Source organism: Phyllobates terribilis, unplaced genomic scaffold (genome assembly GCF_046119375.1).
Source record: "Phyllobates terribilis strain yellow unplaced genomic scaffold, ASM4611937v1 Scaffold_1__5_contigs__length_1240528914, whole genome shotgun sequence".
NCBI classification, from domain to species: domain Eukaryota; kingdom Metazoa; phylum Chordata; class Amphibia; order Anura; family Dendrobatidae; genus Phyllobates; species Phyllobates terribilis.
This window is the reverse complement of record NW_027362761.1, coordinates 601,833,001-601,849,191: the sequence shown is the minus strand read 5'-3', so window position 1 is coordinate 601,849,191 and position 16,191 is coordinate 601,833,001. Positions and strand designations below refer to the sequence as shown.

At 52.1% G+C, this 16,191-nt stretch overlaps 2 protein-coding genes across 3 annotated transcripts in view; one reads left to right on the top strand and one right to left on the bottom strand.

Moving 5' to 3' along the window:
• LOC141272214 (uncharacterized) overlaps window positions 1–16,191 on the bottom strand; it is a 96,040-nt gene that overhangs the window by 48,881 nt on the left and 30,968 nt on the right. Inside the window, exon 1 of one of the 2 annotated variants that reach the window (XM_073682692.1) lies at window positions 1,543–1,671. The exons of the other annotated variant lie outside the window; for it this stretch is intronic. The gene's annotated coding sequence lies outside the window, so the exon portion shown is untranslated. Of the gene's footprint in view, window positions 1–1,542; window positions 1,672–16,191 lie in introns of those variants that run through there. 2 annotated transcript variants of the gene reach the window in all.
• LOC141149736 (uncharacterized) overlaps window positions 15,028–16,191 on the top strand; it is a 111,318-nt gene continuing 110,154 nt past the window's right edge. The window contains exon 1 of the mRNA XM_073636919.1: window positions 15,028–15,257. The gene's annotated coding sequence lies outside the window, so the exon portion shown is untranslated. The remainder of the gene's footprint in view (window positions 15,258–16,191) is intronic.

The window sequence follows — 16,191 nt, the reverse complement described above, 5'->3', positions numbered from 1 at the left end:
CGGTCACCGTGGTAACTCCACCTCCAGCGGGGGACGGTCACCGTGGTAACTCCACCTCCAGCGGGGGACGGTCACCGTGGTAACTCCACCTCCAGCGGGGGACGGTCACCGTGGTAACTCCACCTCCAGCGGGGGACGGTCACCGTGGTAACTCCACCTCCAGCGGGGGACGGTCACCGTGGTAACTCCACCGCCAGCGGGGGACGGTCACCGTGGTAACTCCACCGCCAGCGGGGGACGGTCACCGTGGTAACTCCACCGCCAGCGGGGGACGGTCACCGTGGTAACTCCACCGCCAGCGGGGGGACGGTCACCGTGGTAACTCCACCGCCAGCGGGGGACGGTCACCGTGGTAACTCCACCTCCAGCGGGAGACGGTCACCGTGGTAACTCCACCCCCAGCGGGGACGGTCACCGTGGTAACTCCACCTCCAGCAGGCGGCGGTCACCGTGGTAACTCCACCTCCAGCGGGGGCCGGTCACCGTGGTAACTCCACCTCCAGCGGGGGACGGTCACCGTGGTAACTCCACCTCCAGCGGGGGACGGTCACCGTGGTAACTCCACCTCCAGCGGGGGACGGTCACCGTGGTAACTCCACCTCCAGCGGGGGACGGTCACCGTGGTAACTCCACCTCCAGCGGGGGACGGTCACCGTGGTAACTCCACCTCCAGCGGGGGACGGTCACCGTGGTAACTCCACCTCCAGCGGGGGACGGTCACCGTGGTAACTCCACCTCCAGCGGGGGCGGTCACCGTGGTAACTCCACCTCCAGCGGGGGGCGGTCACCGTGGTAACTCCACCTCCAGCGGGGGGCGGTCACCGTGGTAACTCCACCTCCAGCGGGGGGCGGTCACCGTGGTAACTACACCTCCAGCGGGGGACGGTCACCGTGGTAACTACACCGCCAGCGGGGGACGGTCACCGTGGTAACTCCACCGCCAGCGGGGGACGGTCACCGTGGTAACTCCACCGCCAGCGGGGGACGGTCACCGTGGTAACTCCACCGCCAGCGGGGGGACGGTCACCGTGGTAACTCCACCGCCAGCGGGGGACGGTCACCGTGGTAACTCCACCTCCAGCGGGGGCGGTCACCGTGGTAACTCCACCTCCAGCGGAGGACGGTCACCGTGGTAACTCCACCTCCAGCGGGGGCGGTCACCGTGGTAACTCCACCTCCAGCGGGGGGACGGTCACCGTGGTAACTCCACCTCCAGCGGGGGGACGGTCACCGTGGTAACTCCACCTCCAGCGGGGGCGGTCACCGTGGTAACTCCACCTCCAGCGGAGGACGGTCACCGTGGTAACTCCACCTCCAGCGGGGGGACGGTCACCGTGGTAACTCCACCTCCAGCGGGGGGCGGTCACCGTGGTAACTCCACCTCCAGTGGGGGCGGTGAGGTGAGGAGGAGCCGCTGCACATCCCCCATACAACAGTGAGGAGCCGCAGTCACATGGAGCAGGAGCCTCCACAGGAACAGCTCTGATCTCACCCCACACTCTCCTCTCACAGATTCACCACAAACCCTCCCTGTAATCTCACCGGAATGGCGGGAAGCGGAAACCTGCTGCTGGCTGATACCAGAGAGCAAGAGCTGCGCACAGCCAGGACGGAGCTGCTGCACTGAGAGCGGGAGGAGCTGTGGTGACGTCACCGCCATGTGATCAGGGGGCGGGGCTCAGGATAGGGGCGGTGAAGGACCTGTTGTGACGTCACCGCCATGTGATCAGGGGGCGGGGCTTCGGGTGGTGATTGGCTCCGCAGTGTTTCCTCACAGACTGTAATGATTCTATAAAGTTATTATAATGGTGAAGGAGCTGTGATGAGGCTGCGGTCATGTGACAGTGATGACGTCACCCCAGCTCCTCCCCCTCAGGGGTCATTGCCCCGCCCAGATCTGCAGATGATCCCGGCGCAGTCGCTCCTCCGGCTCCTCCTCCCTCTGACGTCACATAGTGGCCGCTTTCTCCAGTGATGAGGATTTCTCTGCTCCCGGAGGTTTTGTAAGTCCAGTAGTCTCATCAGGTCCACATCTATAGTAAGTTCATCCAGGGTCGGACTGGGGTGCCTAGGGCCCACCAGGGGAACTGACTCTAGGGGCCCACACTACAGCCCACCATAAACGGTTTTATTACTTGTTATGCTCTTCATAATGCACTATAGTTACATGATTGGCCGCGCTGTGGAGCACCAAGCAGCAGCACTTTATTGGAACAGTCATTCCGTACTGCCAGAGTCCCTTTAATGGTAACTTGTCACCTTGAAATACGCTATTTATCGGCAGATATAGGGGTAATCTGCAGGTAAATAGGGTGTAAAGCCTGGTTAGACGGCTTATTGGAAAAGCGTTGGCTACACGGAGAAAATTACATTTTATTCTCCCTGTCGCCACTCGCTTCCGGTTATTGGGTCGGTGCAAGGAGGGAGACATTACAGTCACCGCGAACTACAAAGTGAGGGTGCTGCAATAACGTCCGGCATCTTGATTGTGACATCTTCCATGGAGCCCGACCTCAGGCTGAGCTTCAGTGAATGACTAACATGGCAGCCGTACCTGGCAACTAGTGCTGAGCGAGTGTGGTCGGATAAGGTGTGATCCCAGCATGCTCGGGTGTTGTCTGAGTATCTTGTAGTGCTCTGCTGATATGCTCGAGTCCCCGGGGTAGCATTTTTTCCGGCGGTAGACAGACGCAACACATGCAGGAATTGCCTGTTTGTTAGGTAATCCCTGCCTGTGTTGCTTCTGTCTACCGCCGCAAAACATGCTACCCCGGGGACTCGAGCATATTAGCAGAGCACTACAAGATACTCAGACAACACCCGAGCATGCTGGGGTCACACCTTATCCGACCACGCTCGCTCAGCACTAGTTGCCAGGTACGGCTGCCATGTTAGTCATTCACTGAAGCTCAGCCTGAGGTCGGGCTCCATAGAAGATGTCACAATCAAGATGCCGGACGTTATTGCAGCACGCTCACTTTGTAGTTCGCGGTGACTGTAATGTCTCTTATCCGACCACGCTCACTCAGCACTACTGGCAACCCATCAGCAACCTGCAACTGCGTCACAGGGAGCTGAAGGGAACAGGAGACTGCATGCACCGGCCATTGTGCTATCTAAATGCCGCTGTCAGTGATTGACAAGGGCACTTAAATACTCAAAACAGCAGCAATCAAGGCGAGCTCTGATCACTGCTGTTACAGGCAGACGCCGGCCATCTAACACAGCCGACATCTGCCCGGTATGGAGCAGGCTCAGCTCCTGAACCCGCTTCCATACAAGCACATCCCAAAGGTGACAGTTATGACAAGGTTAGCAAATTTCACTTGTTTGTTCCTAAATGTGGAAAGACAAATGGAATTCCCTAACACATGTGAAAGGTACCTAATAGATTTAGTAAAGGTGCCTCAAGCATATGAATGTTATTACACACCACAATGCACAGTTACATACACGCATCTTACAAAAATACATATTATTCCAGATACTCAGACGCGCACAAACACATCAGTACATGAATACATCATCTGAACCACCATCATTTGTAATGTCAGGTCAGCCCCATATATCTTTGTATCACATAAACCTACAACTCCCAGTATGTAATTAACAATAGAGATACTGGGAGTTGTTATCAGTCATCATCAGACTGCGGACCATACAGGAACCACAGTACTGATGAGACACAGGGAGGATCACAAATGAACATTTACATCCAGGTATCTTACCTGAGACGTCTTCTCTGATTAGAGTTGTTCTCTTTCTGTTCTTCCTCTTGTCCAGTCTCCATGATGACTTTTCTCATCCACAGCTCGTCTCTGCAGACTTCCAACTTCTCCGGTCTTCTGCAGCTCATTCCCACACGATGCCCTTAAAGATACAGTGTCATTATAATGCTCCTGAATAAAAATATCTACACTGAGCCCCTGAATAAACCTAACTCTCACAGTGCTCCCTGCACAAAACATGACATACACCCTACCCCTCTTATGGTACCTGCTCTCCACACTGTCCTCTCCTTACCATACTGGGCCCCCTCTTCACACTGTCCTCTCACACTGTGTCCCCCCTATACTGCCCAGTCTCTATACTGTGCCCCTTCATCACACTCCCCCCTCCTCAGCATACTGTTCCCTCCTTTGTGTGCCCTCACACTGTTCCCCCCCATACTGCCGCATCTCTATACCTTCCCCCTCACTACCTAGTCTCTGTGCTGTGTCACCTCACACTTTTCTCCCTCCATACTGTCTCCTCACACTATTCCCCCACTCTCCATACTGTTTCCTTATACATCCCCCTTCCTCATTCTGTTCCTGCACTTATTCCCACCCCTCCCCTAGTTCACCATACTGTTTCTTCACACATTTCCCCATTCTGTCTCCTAAAATTTCTCTCCCCAAATAGAATAAATCTTCGGAAGACCACACAGACATGCAGAAGCGAGCTTACACCTAATAAAACAAGCGCACACAGACACATACTAAGGGCTCTTTCACACGTCAGTACGTGCGGTGACAGTTTCCACATGTACCAGAGACACTGGTACATGTAGACCCATTCAAATGAATGTGCACACGTCAGTGTGTTTCCACTTTCCACAGACCATGTGGTGTCCGTGGTCTGTTTTTTACCTGCTGCACAGGCCGCAAAACGTCCCGCACACTGATGACGGTTAGTGCTCTTCCCAAGCACCGGGTGCTGAGCGCTGCCCTCATCATAGATCCCTGCCGGCGCTGCGATCAGCAGCAGCAGGGTCCATGATGAGAGTAGTACTGTAGTCTACTCCCGCCGTGTCCAACTGTAAAAATAGGAATAAAATAAAAAAATCCTTATACTCGCCTCTCCTAAGTGTCACCCGCTGTAATCCGTGCGAGCACTCACGCCGAGAATGACTCCTGCAGCGAGTGGACCCTGGAGCTGCGCTCAACAAGCGGTGGCCTGTCAATCACTAAGCGCAGCTCCGAGGCCCGCTCGCTGCAGAAGTCATTCTCCTCGGCGTGAGCGCTTGCACAGATTACAGCGGGTGACACTTAGGAGAGGTGAGTATAAGGATTTTTTTGTTTTATTCCTATTTTTACAGTTGGACACGGCGGGAGTAGACTACTACTCTCATCATTGACCCTGCTGCTGCTGATCGCAGCGCCGGCAGGGATCTATGATGAGGGCAGCCCTCAGCACCCGGCTCTTGGGAACAGCGCTAACTGTACACTGATTCACAAGCGCCGGTACGTGTCACATGGATGACACACAGGTGGACACATATCTCCAGTCCCGTAAATATCAGGACATGTGAAAGAGCCCTAATATACACACGCAGATACAGATACTCACAGAAATGGGGACATGTGCACACGCAGGCAAGCACACACAGAAATGCACACGCAATCATGCACAGACACACTCAGACAATCACACACAAAAATGCAGACACGCAGGGAAGTACGCACACACGTGTGAAGACACATATACACGTAGACATGCAGGCACTCAAATACATACACATGCAGGCATATACACACACACACACGCAGGCATATACACACACACACACACAGGTATATACACACACACATATGCAGGTATATATATATATACACACACAGGCATATGTATACACACACAGGCATATACACACACACACATACAGGCATATACACACACACACACACACAGGCATATATATATACACACACAGGCATATACACACACACACATAGGCATATATATATATATATATATACACACAGGCATATACACACACACACACACATATGCAGGCAGCATATACACACATAGGCATATATATACACACACACACACATACATACACACAAATTCATCAAACTCATACAAACACCCACAAATATTTCACTACCTGTACAGTACAGATGCGCTCCTAAGGTGGGAGACTGCAGTGCACGGCGCGATGTGACGTCACTTTCAGCAGATGTGCGACCCTGTCTGCTGAGTGTGACGCTGCAGTGCGGCTCCTGCTCTGCTCTTCGGCTCTCCTGCTCCCAGGCCCCTCCCGCTACTGTCCTGGGCATCGCGGCGGTGAGAGTGCGTGCGCGCGCCCTTAAAGGGCCCGCGACCACTTTTTTTTTTTTTTTTTAATTCTGCTCTGCCTTCTCTGCAGGGGGCCCGGGGCCCACCGGGAAATTTCCCGGCACCCCGCCAGGCCAGTCCGAGCCTGCCTTATGCTACCTGTAACGGGTATCCAATTGGCCTGTATAAACGATTGGCAGTGGCAGCTAGTAGTGGTTCCTTTTTTATTATCGTGGAGTTGGCAGTGACTGTAAGGGGTAAGGGTGTATCTAAAACATATATCCAAACATTGGAAATGGAGGTGTATATACCATACGCTCATTGTTAGTTGCCCAATAACCGGCCTAGCAGTGGAAGCAGCTGCAGCATCGTCCATCACTCGTCAGTCAACTGTGTAATTGTCCTGACGATTGGAGGCGACGGAGTTGCGTGCCCTGACAAACTGGTGACAGCAGTGTGATCTGGGTGATCTCTCAATTGGTGTCAGGGGTGGGACATTACAGAACATCAATGATCTGGTTTGAGCAATCATTCCTGTCACTAAAACTTGCACGGTCCTTGCGAGGATTCTGTGCAGAGTTTTGAGGATCAGACTCTATGTTTTATTTTTTACCTGGGACAATAGTGTACGTGTAGCAGTTGCACCCTTTCCTGTTTTTCTCGCCAATCTTCTATTTGGCAATCATGGCTACAGTTGAGGAGGTCTGGTACAGACAGCTGAATAAGGAGGCTCTTGCTGCCGTCTGTACAGTCAGACTGACTTCACTTCATGGATGCTATGTGGTTATTTGGGTATACTTCAGCATAGGACACATATCAGATTGTATTAGGAGTCATTGGTGAGCGGGGGCGTCATGTTACCTTCAAGCTAGGGTGCCAACCTACGCAGCAAGGCAGGGACACCTATTAGCGACTTAATAGGGCAAGTTAGGTTGCTATATCATTCGCTTGTCTCTTTTATCGACCGATATTATTGTTATCCCACGGCCTATAGAGACTATGTTTACTTCACCGAGGCTGAAACAAATTGATGCCAATTTCTATGCCTTGTTTCGAGCATTTAATGCCTGGTAAATGTGACTTTTTAATTATTTGTGATACTCTCACTCGCGATATACCTTTTAAGCATACTAAGGTTTATCTAACTATTTGGTTTTTCCTCTGACTTACCTTCATATTAGTAGAGCATTGTATTTTGTCTGGTGGGTGACGGACTTCCGGTCAACTGGTGTTTCTGGTGGAAATAAGTGGTCTACCAGGGCTAGCCGTCAGTGGGCAGGGGCGCCACATTACGTCAAAGCTAGGGTGCCAACCTCCGCAGCCAGGGAGGGACACTTTTCAAGGTATCACTAGGGTGAGATAGAGATTTATCATTCCATACCTATTTTTTGGGCAGCTTGTTTTATATTATCTAAAAGTGTTATTGCGCGTATTTGTCCCATATGGGGTGTTTTTTTTCTGGTCTTTGACTATTTTAATTATATGATCTAATAAAGGTTATATTTTGGCTGGTATTTTCCTTGATAAGCTGTTTGTTAACCTGTGGCCTTCCTGCAACTCAACACAGACGATTGTGAGGGACGACTGAAGCAGATTCAGCAACATCAAGAGCGAGAGGCTGAGAGAGCCGAGCAACAGGCCCAACTCGAACAAGAGCACCAGCTGGCGTTAGCCCAACTCCAGACGGAGCCATCCACCCCACTGAACAGCGAGTCCAGTAATGTCCACACCTTTAACCCCTTTACCCCTGAAGTTGGTTTGCACGTTAATGACCAGGCCAATTTTTACAGTTCTGACCACTGTTACTTTATGAGGTAATTACTCTGGAAAGCTTCAACGGATCCCCCTGATTCTGTGATTGTTTTTTTCGTGGCATATTGTACTTCATGATAGTGGCAAAATTTATTTGATATCACTTGCGTTCATTTCTGAAAAAAATCGGAAATTTGGCAAAAACTTTGAAAATTTCGCAATTTTCAAAGTTTGAATTTTCATGCCCTTAAATCAGAGAGAAATCTCACACAAAATAGTTAAATAACATTTCCCACATGTCTACTTTATATCGGCACAATTTTTTTTTGTTAGGAAGTTATAAGGGTTAAAAGTTACCCAGCGATTTCTCATTTTTCCAACAAAATTTACAAAACCATTTAGGGACCGCATCACATTTGAAGTTACTTTGAGGGGCCTCTATGACAGAAAATACCCCAAAGTGACGCCATTCTAAAACTGCACCCCTCAAGGTGCTCAAAACTACAATCAAGGAGTTTATTAACCCTTCAGGTGCTTCACAGGAATTTTTGGAATGTGAAAGAAAACAATGAACATTTAACTTTTTTTCACATAAATGTTACCTCAGACCCAATTTTTCTTATTTTCGCAAGGGTAACAGGAAAAAATGGACCCCAAAATGTATTGCGCAATTTCTCCTGAGCACGCCGATCCCCCATATATGTTGGAAAACCACTGTTTGAGCACATGGCAGGTTTCGGAAGGGAAGGAGCGTCATTTGACTTTTTTAATGTAAAATTTAATTAAATAATTAGCGGACGCCATGTCGCATTCGGAGAGCCCCTGATGTGCCTAAACAGTGGAAACCCCCCACAAGTGACACCATTTTAAAACTAGACCTCTCGAGGAACTTATCTAGATGTTTGCTGAGCACCTTGAACCCCCAGGTGCTTCACAGAAGTTTATAAAAAGGAGTCCTAGAAATAAAATTTTCACATTTTTCCCATAAAAATGTTTTTCAGCCCCCAATTTTGCATTTTCATAAGTGTAACAGGAGAAATTGCACCATTTGACTTTTTGAATGTAAAATTTGAATAATTAGCGGACGCCATGTTGCATTTGAAGAGCCCCTGATGTGCTTAAACTGTGGAAACCACCCACAACTGATGCCATTTTGGAAACTAGACCCCGCAAGGAACTTCTCTAGATGTGTGGTGGGCACCCTGAACCCCCAGGTGCTTCACAGAAGTTTATAAGGTAACATAGTTTGTAAAGCCTAATAAAGACTTGCGTCCATCAAATTCGACCTGTTAGTTCTGTAATTGCTAAAGTTGATCCAGAGGAGGGCAAAAACCCCAAATGATTTGGCCAATCTTCGCCTGAGGAAAAATTCCCTCCCGACTCTGAAACCAGCAGTCAGAATAAATCCCTGTATCAACCTACTATTTTATTTTATTTTTAAGTATACGCTGAAATCTGCCTGGTATCTAGAAATGCATCCAGTCCCCGCTTGAACTGGTGTAGTGAATCCGACATTACCGTCTCCTCACTCAGTGAATTCCATATTCTCACTGCTCTTATAGTAAAGAACCCCTTCCTATGCTGGTGCTGAAACCTTTTCTCTTCCAGTCTTAGTGAATGCCCTCTTGTTACCGTAATATCCCTCCTTTTGAACAAATCCCGGGCAAGATCTCTATACTGTCCCCTAACATATTTGTACACATTTATTATGTCCCCCCTCAACCTTCTCTTTTCCAGGCTGAATAGTCCTAGTTTTGCCAACCTCTCTGGGTATTGCAGTCCCTCCATTCCCTTTATTAAGGTAGAATAAACTTTTTCCACAAAAACTACTTTTTAGCCCCAATTTTTTTATTTTCATAAAAAAAAAATGGACCCCAATAACTGTTGAGCAATTTCTCCTGAGTACGCCAATACCACATATGTGGGAAAAATACACTGGGCGCACAGCAGGGTTCAGAAGGGAAAGAACACTGTGTGACTGTTTGAATGGAAAATTGGCTGGAATCCGGGAATCGCTCGTGCATGGCAGGCTATCCTCGGAAGGCTTTTTTGGCTGTATAACAGCCGCAAAACATATGGGGTGGAGACTCGAGCATGACACTCGAGCACCGGCAATACGCGGTGCATACCCGAGCACGCGATGCAAACTTAAGAAGCGAGCACTTGCGCTCAACACTAGTCGCTATATCGTCATTTATTTTTTTTCTTTACTTTTTAAAAAATCCCAACCCCAACACAACCCGAACCCTAGCATAACCCTAACCCTAGAGTTTATTTTTTACGCTGTTCCTCGTGCGGTATAAGTGATTAGACGACTTTATTTTTCGGGTCGGTGTGATTACAACGATACTGGATTCATTTCGGGTTTTTATGCTGCACATAACACATCTGCATCTCTGGCTGCTATGGGCATAAAAGGGGACAAACTTATGGTGTGGCACCCATGCTCCCCTGACCTCAACCCCATTGAGAACCTCTGGAGCATCATCAAAAGGAGTGTCTATGATGGCGGGAGGCAGTTCACATCTAAGCAACAGCTCTGGGAGGGTATTCTGTCCTCATGCAAAACAATTGAAGCAGAAACCATCCAAAACCTGACAAATTCAATGGACGAGAGAGTTCAGAAGCTCCTTTCAAACAAGCGGTCCTATGTGCAAATGTAACATCACCTAGAATAAAGTTTTGAGTTGAAAACGGTTTGATTTCAGTTTGTAAAAACCTGCTAATGCTTATAATTTCAAAAATTACCATTTTTTTGTTCTTTATTAAAATGAAAAGGTTGAAAACTCTGCTGTGCATAATAATTTGGAACATGCAGTTTGAGTTTTTTATTTTTTTACAAATATCCTGTTATCATAGGCAGTTTGTACAAAAACCTTTCAGTTGTACTCTAATAGTTATTTGACTGGAAAATTACAATGACTGCAATTCATATAGGTAATTTGGGAAAATCTGAGAAAATATTATTTGCATAATAATTTGGAACACAGTGTATATACATTATTCTCCCCCACTTCCCTGGGTGGGGGAGGGGACAGAAAAGGGTTGATTCAGGAGTACAGCAAGGTCGGTGGCCCCAGCATCTTCACCATCAGAAATAACCTGGGGATCAGGGATGACTAGGGTGCCCCTAGAGTTAAGACAGGGAAGGAGCCCCTGGCCCAGAGTAATCTGACAGCAGCACTAGACTAGTTGTCATTGTACGGTTACAATAGACCATTTGAGGTTAACCCATTGTGGATCATATGTAAATACTGTGATCAGGTAATATTGTAATAAGAAAGCTGCTCCTGACAAAACATAAACGGCAATTATGCTTCCACAAAATATATGTACAGTATAGAAATATTATCTGTGGAGCCACAGCCTCACTGCGCAGGCGCGGGACCAGCGGCCAGACATGTAGAAAAGCGCATGCGCCCCACAATATCAGAGCTTTCCGGGAGCAACATTCCAATACGTGGGCGGCGCCAGCAGTGACTGTATGCAGCGCCGCCCCTGATTGAATAGCAGGATCACACCCCTATGACTGAAAACGAGCAGGTAGGACAATGTATATATATTGTTATAAAATCATTATACTACCACCGATTTTAATGAAAAAAGCTTGTTAGTGTGATGCACATTGCATCACTAACAAAGCAATGGGGGCCGTGTAGAGCGCAGCCAGGACGTGACAGGTTCCCTTTACAGCCAGGGATGTCACATTCAAATACAGAGGCCAAAGGTCAAAGCTTGGACAAAGTCGCAGATGAACCTTGATATTTATTAAAAAATATGTCTACAAATGAGGAAATTTTTCTTTATCAAATAAAAAGACTAATTTAAAAATTATAGTGGAATATTATAATATGTTATGTAAAAGCAATAAAAAGCATATGGCCCAATAGCCTCATTTAAATATGTAATTTAATAGAGGATAAAAATCCTTGAATGAAATAGATAATGTATGATGCAAACAAAAGTGCCCCCAAACACAGTATGATACCCCCACACTCTCACAGTATGATGACCCTACTGTACCTCTCTCCCTCAATCCCCCCCAACAAAGAATGGTGACCCCATCACAGTATGATTCTCCAACTGTAATCCCCACACAGCCCTCGATACAGTATAATGGGCCCCACATAGCCCTCCATACAGTACTGTATACACGGCCCCGCAAGGTGCTCCGTACTGTATACACGGCCCCACAAGGTGCTCCGCGTACCGTATACACGGCCCCGCATGGTGTTCAGTACCGTATACACGGCCCCGCATGATGCTCCGTATCGTATACACGGCCCCGCATGGTGCTCCGTACCGTATACACGACCCCGCATGGGGCTCCGCGTACCGTATACACGGCCCCGCATGGTGCTCCGCGTACCGTATACACGGCCCCGCATGGTGCTCCGCGTACCGTATACACGGCCCCGCATGGTGCTCCGCGTACCGTATACACGGCCCCGCATGGTGCTCCGCGTACCGTATACACGGCCCCGCATGCTGCTCCGCGTACCGTATACACGGCCCCGCATGCTGCTCCGCGTACCGTATACACGGCCCCGCATGGTGCTCCGTACTGTATACACGACCCCGCATGGTGCTCTGCACAGTATACGCGGCTCCGCATGGTGCTCCGTACCGTATACACGACCCTGCATGGTGCTCCTCCCAGTATAATGGCCCCAGATTAAAAAAAAAAAAAAAAATCACCTCTGCCATTCCAACGCTGATCCCTACCTACCTGTGGGCCCACAGGCCATCTCCCTTTCACTAGCGCCTTGGCCACTCTCGTCTGTGCGCGCCCTCCCGTCAGTCCGCACGATCCGATGGGAGGGCGCGTGCAGAGGACAGTGGCCGCGGCAGTATTAAGATGATGGCTGACGCCCAGGCAGCCCAAAACCTCTGCTGGAGGACCGGCCCGGGGGGCATCTGCCCTTCTGCCACCTGGCCCAGCCCGTCCCTGTCTGCCCTTATCGGGGGATCTAAGGCTGCACGAAGAGCCTACAACAACCAGCAGAGGGCAGCAACACAGAGACATCGTCTGATCTTGACTATGAGACAGAAACACAAAGAGACAGCAGGAGAGACAGACGACGGAGGGGGGAGAGAGAGAGAGACAGACGACGGAGGGGGGAGAGAGAGAGAGACAGACGACGGAGGGGGGAGAGAGAGAGAGACAGACGACGGAGGGGGGAGAGAGAGAGAGACAGACGACGGAGGGGGGAGAGAGAGAGAGAGAGACGACGGAGGGGGGAGAGAGAGAGAGACACAGACGACGGAGGGGGGAGAGAGAGAGAGACAGACGACGGAGGGGGGAGAGAGAGAGAGACACAGACGACGGAGGGGGGAGAGAGAGAGAGACACAGATGACGGAGGGGGGAGAGAGAGAGAGACACAGACGACGGAGGGGGGAGAGAGAGAGAGAGAGAGAGACACAGACGACGGAGGGGGGAGAGAGAGAGAGAGACACAGACGACGGAGGGGGGAGAGAGAGAGAGAGACACAGACGACGGAGGGGGGAGAGAGAGAGAGACAGACGACGGAGGGGGGAGAGAGAGAGAGACAGACGACGGAGGGGGGAGAGAGACAGACGACGGAGGGGGGAGAGAGAGACAGACGACGGAGGGGGGAGAGAGAGAGACAGACGACGGAGGGGGGAGAGAGAGAGACAGACGACGGAGGGGGGAGAGAGAGAGAGACAGACGACGGAGAGGGGAGAGAGAGAGAGACAGACGACGGAGAGGGGAGAGAGAGACAGACGACGGAGAGGGGAGAGAGAGACAGACGACGGAGAGGGGAGAGAGAGACAGACGACGGAGAGGGGAGAGAGAGAGACAGACGACGGAGAGGGGAGAGAGACAGACGACGGAGAGGGGAGAGAGAGAGAGACAGACGACGGAGAGGGGAGAGAGAGACAGACGACGGAGGGGGGAGAGAGAGAGAGAGACAGACGACGGAGGGGGGAGAGAGAGAGAGACAGACGACGGAGGGGGGAGAGAGAGAGAGACAGACGACGGAGGGGGGAGAGAGAGACAGACGACGGAGGGGGGAGAGAGAGACAGACGACGGAGGGGGGAGAGAGAGAGAGACAGACGACGGAGGGGGGAGAGAGAGAGAGACAGACGACGGAGGGGGGAGAGAGAGAGAGACAGACGGAGGGGGGGAGAGAGAGAGACAGACGACGGAGGGGGGGAGAGAGAGAGACAGACGACGGAGGGGGGGAGAGAGAGAGACAGACGACGGAGGGGGGGGAGAGAGAGAGACAGACGACGGAGGGGGGGGAGAGAGAGAGACAGACGACGGAGGGGGGAGAGAGAGAGAGAGACAGACGACGGAGGGGGGAGAGAGAGAGAGAGACAGACGACAGAGGGGGGAGAGAGAGAGACAGACGACAGAGGGGGGAGAGAGAGACGACGTATGGGGGAGAGAGAGACGACGTATGGGGGAGAGAGAGACGACGTATGGGGGAGAGAGAGACGACGTAGGGGGGAGAGAGAGACGACGTAGGGGGGAGAGAGAGACGACGTAGGGGGGAGAGAGAGACGACGTAGGGGGGAGAGAGAGACGACGTAGGGGGGAGAGAGAGACGACGTAGGGGGGAGAGAGAGACGACGTAGGGGGGAGAGAGAGACGACGTAGGGGGGAGAGAGAGACGACGTAGGGGGGAGAGAGACGACGTAGGGGGGAGAGAGAGACGACGGAGGGGGAGAGAGAGGGAGAGACGACGTAGGGGGGAGAGAGACGACGTAGGGGGGAGAGAGAGAGAGACGACGGAGGGGGGGAGAGAGAGAGACGACGTAGGGGGAGAGAGAGACGACGGAGGGGGAGAGAGAGGGAGAGACGACGTAGGGGGGAGAGAGAGAGACGACGGAGGGGGGGGAGAGAGAGAGACGACGTAGGGGGGAGAGAGACGACGTAGGGGGGAGAGAGACGACGTAGGGGGGAGAGAGAGAGACGACGGAGGGGGGGAGAGAGACAACGGAGGGGTAGAGAGAGACGACGGAGGGGTAGAGAGAGACGACGGAGGGGGGGAGAGAGAGACGACGGAGGGGGAGAGAGAGACGACGGAGGGTGGAGAGAGAGAGAGACGACGGAGGGGGAGAGAGAGACGACGGAGGGGGAGAGAGAGAGAGACGACGTAGGGGGGAGAGAGAGAGAGAGACGACGGAGGAGTGGAGAGAGAGAGACGACGGAGGGGTGGAGAGAGAGAGACGACGGAGGGAGGGGGAGAAAGAACAGAGCATCACAACAACACAGGAAGAGGCTGCAGCACTGAGAGCGGAGGACCTGTGGTGACGTCACTGTCATGTGATCAGGGGGCGGAGCTCGGGAAAGGTAGAGACTAAATCCATGTGGGCTAAAGGACCTGACGTCATACCCATGTGACTTGATGATGTCACCAGAAGGGGCGGGGCCTCGCTCTCCATTGCTTTCTGCTGTTGAGGCTGTGGTGATTACACCGAGGAGCTGAGGTGATTTGGGGGCGCAGATAAGTGGATGTTCCTGTATGGGGGCTGCACAGGGAGCGGGGGGATTCTGTAGGTGCGAGACTGCGTGGGTGAGGAGGGGGTCCTGTTACTTGCGTGGAGTCTCCCCCGTGACCGTCCCCTGCTGGCGCTGTAGTTACCACGGTGACCGTCCCCCGCTGGAGGTGGAGTTACCACGGTGACCGTCCCCCGCTGGAGGTGGAGTTACCACGGTGACCGTCCCCCGCTGGCGCTGTAGTTACCACGGTGACCGTCCCCCGCTGGCGCTGTAGTTACCACGGTGACCATCCCCCGCTGGCGCTGTAGTTACCACGGTGACCGTCCCCCGCTGGCGCTGTAGTTACCACGGTGACCGTCCCCCGCTGGCGCTGTAGTTACCACGGTGACCGTCCCCCGCTGGCGCTGTAGTTACCACGGTGACCGTCCCCTGCTGGAGGTGTAGTTACCACGGTGACCGTCCTCCGCCGGCGGTGTAGTTACCACGCTGACTGTCCCCTGCTGGAGGTGTAGTTACCACGGTGACCGTCCTCCGCCGGCGGTGTAGTTACCACGCTGACTGTCCCCCGCTGGAGGTGTAGTTACCACTGTGACCGTCCCCCGCTGGCGCTGTAGTTACCACGGTGACCGTCCCCCGCTGGCGCTGTAGTTACCACGGTGACCGTCCCCCGCTGGCGCTGTAGTTACCATGGTGACCGTCCCCCGCTGGCGCTGTAGTTACCACGGTGACCGTCCCCTGCTGGCGCTGTAGTTACCACGGTGACCGTCCCCCGCTGGCGCTGTAGTTACCACGGTGACTGTCCTCCGCTGGAGGTGTAGTTACCACGGTGACTGTCCTCCGCTTGCGCTGTAGTTACCACGGTGACCATCCCCCGCTGGCGCTGTACTTACCACGGTGATTGTCCTCTGCTGGCTCTGTAGT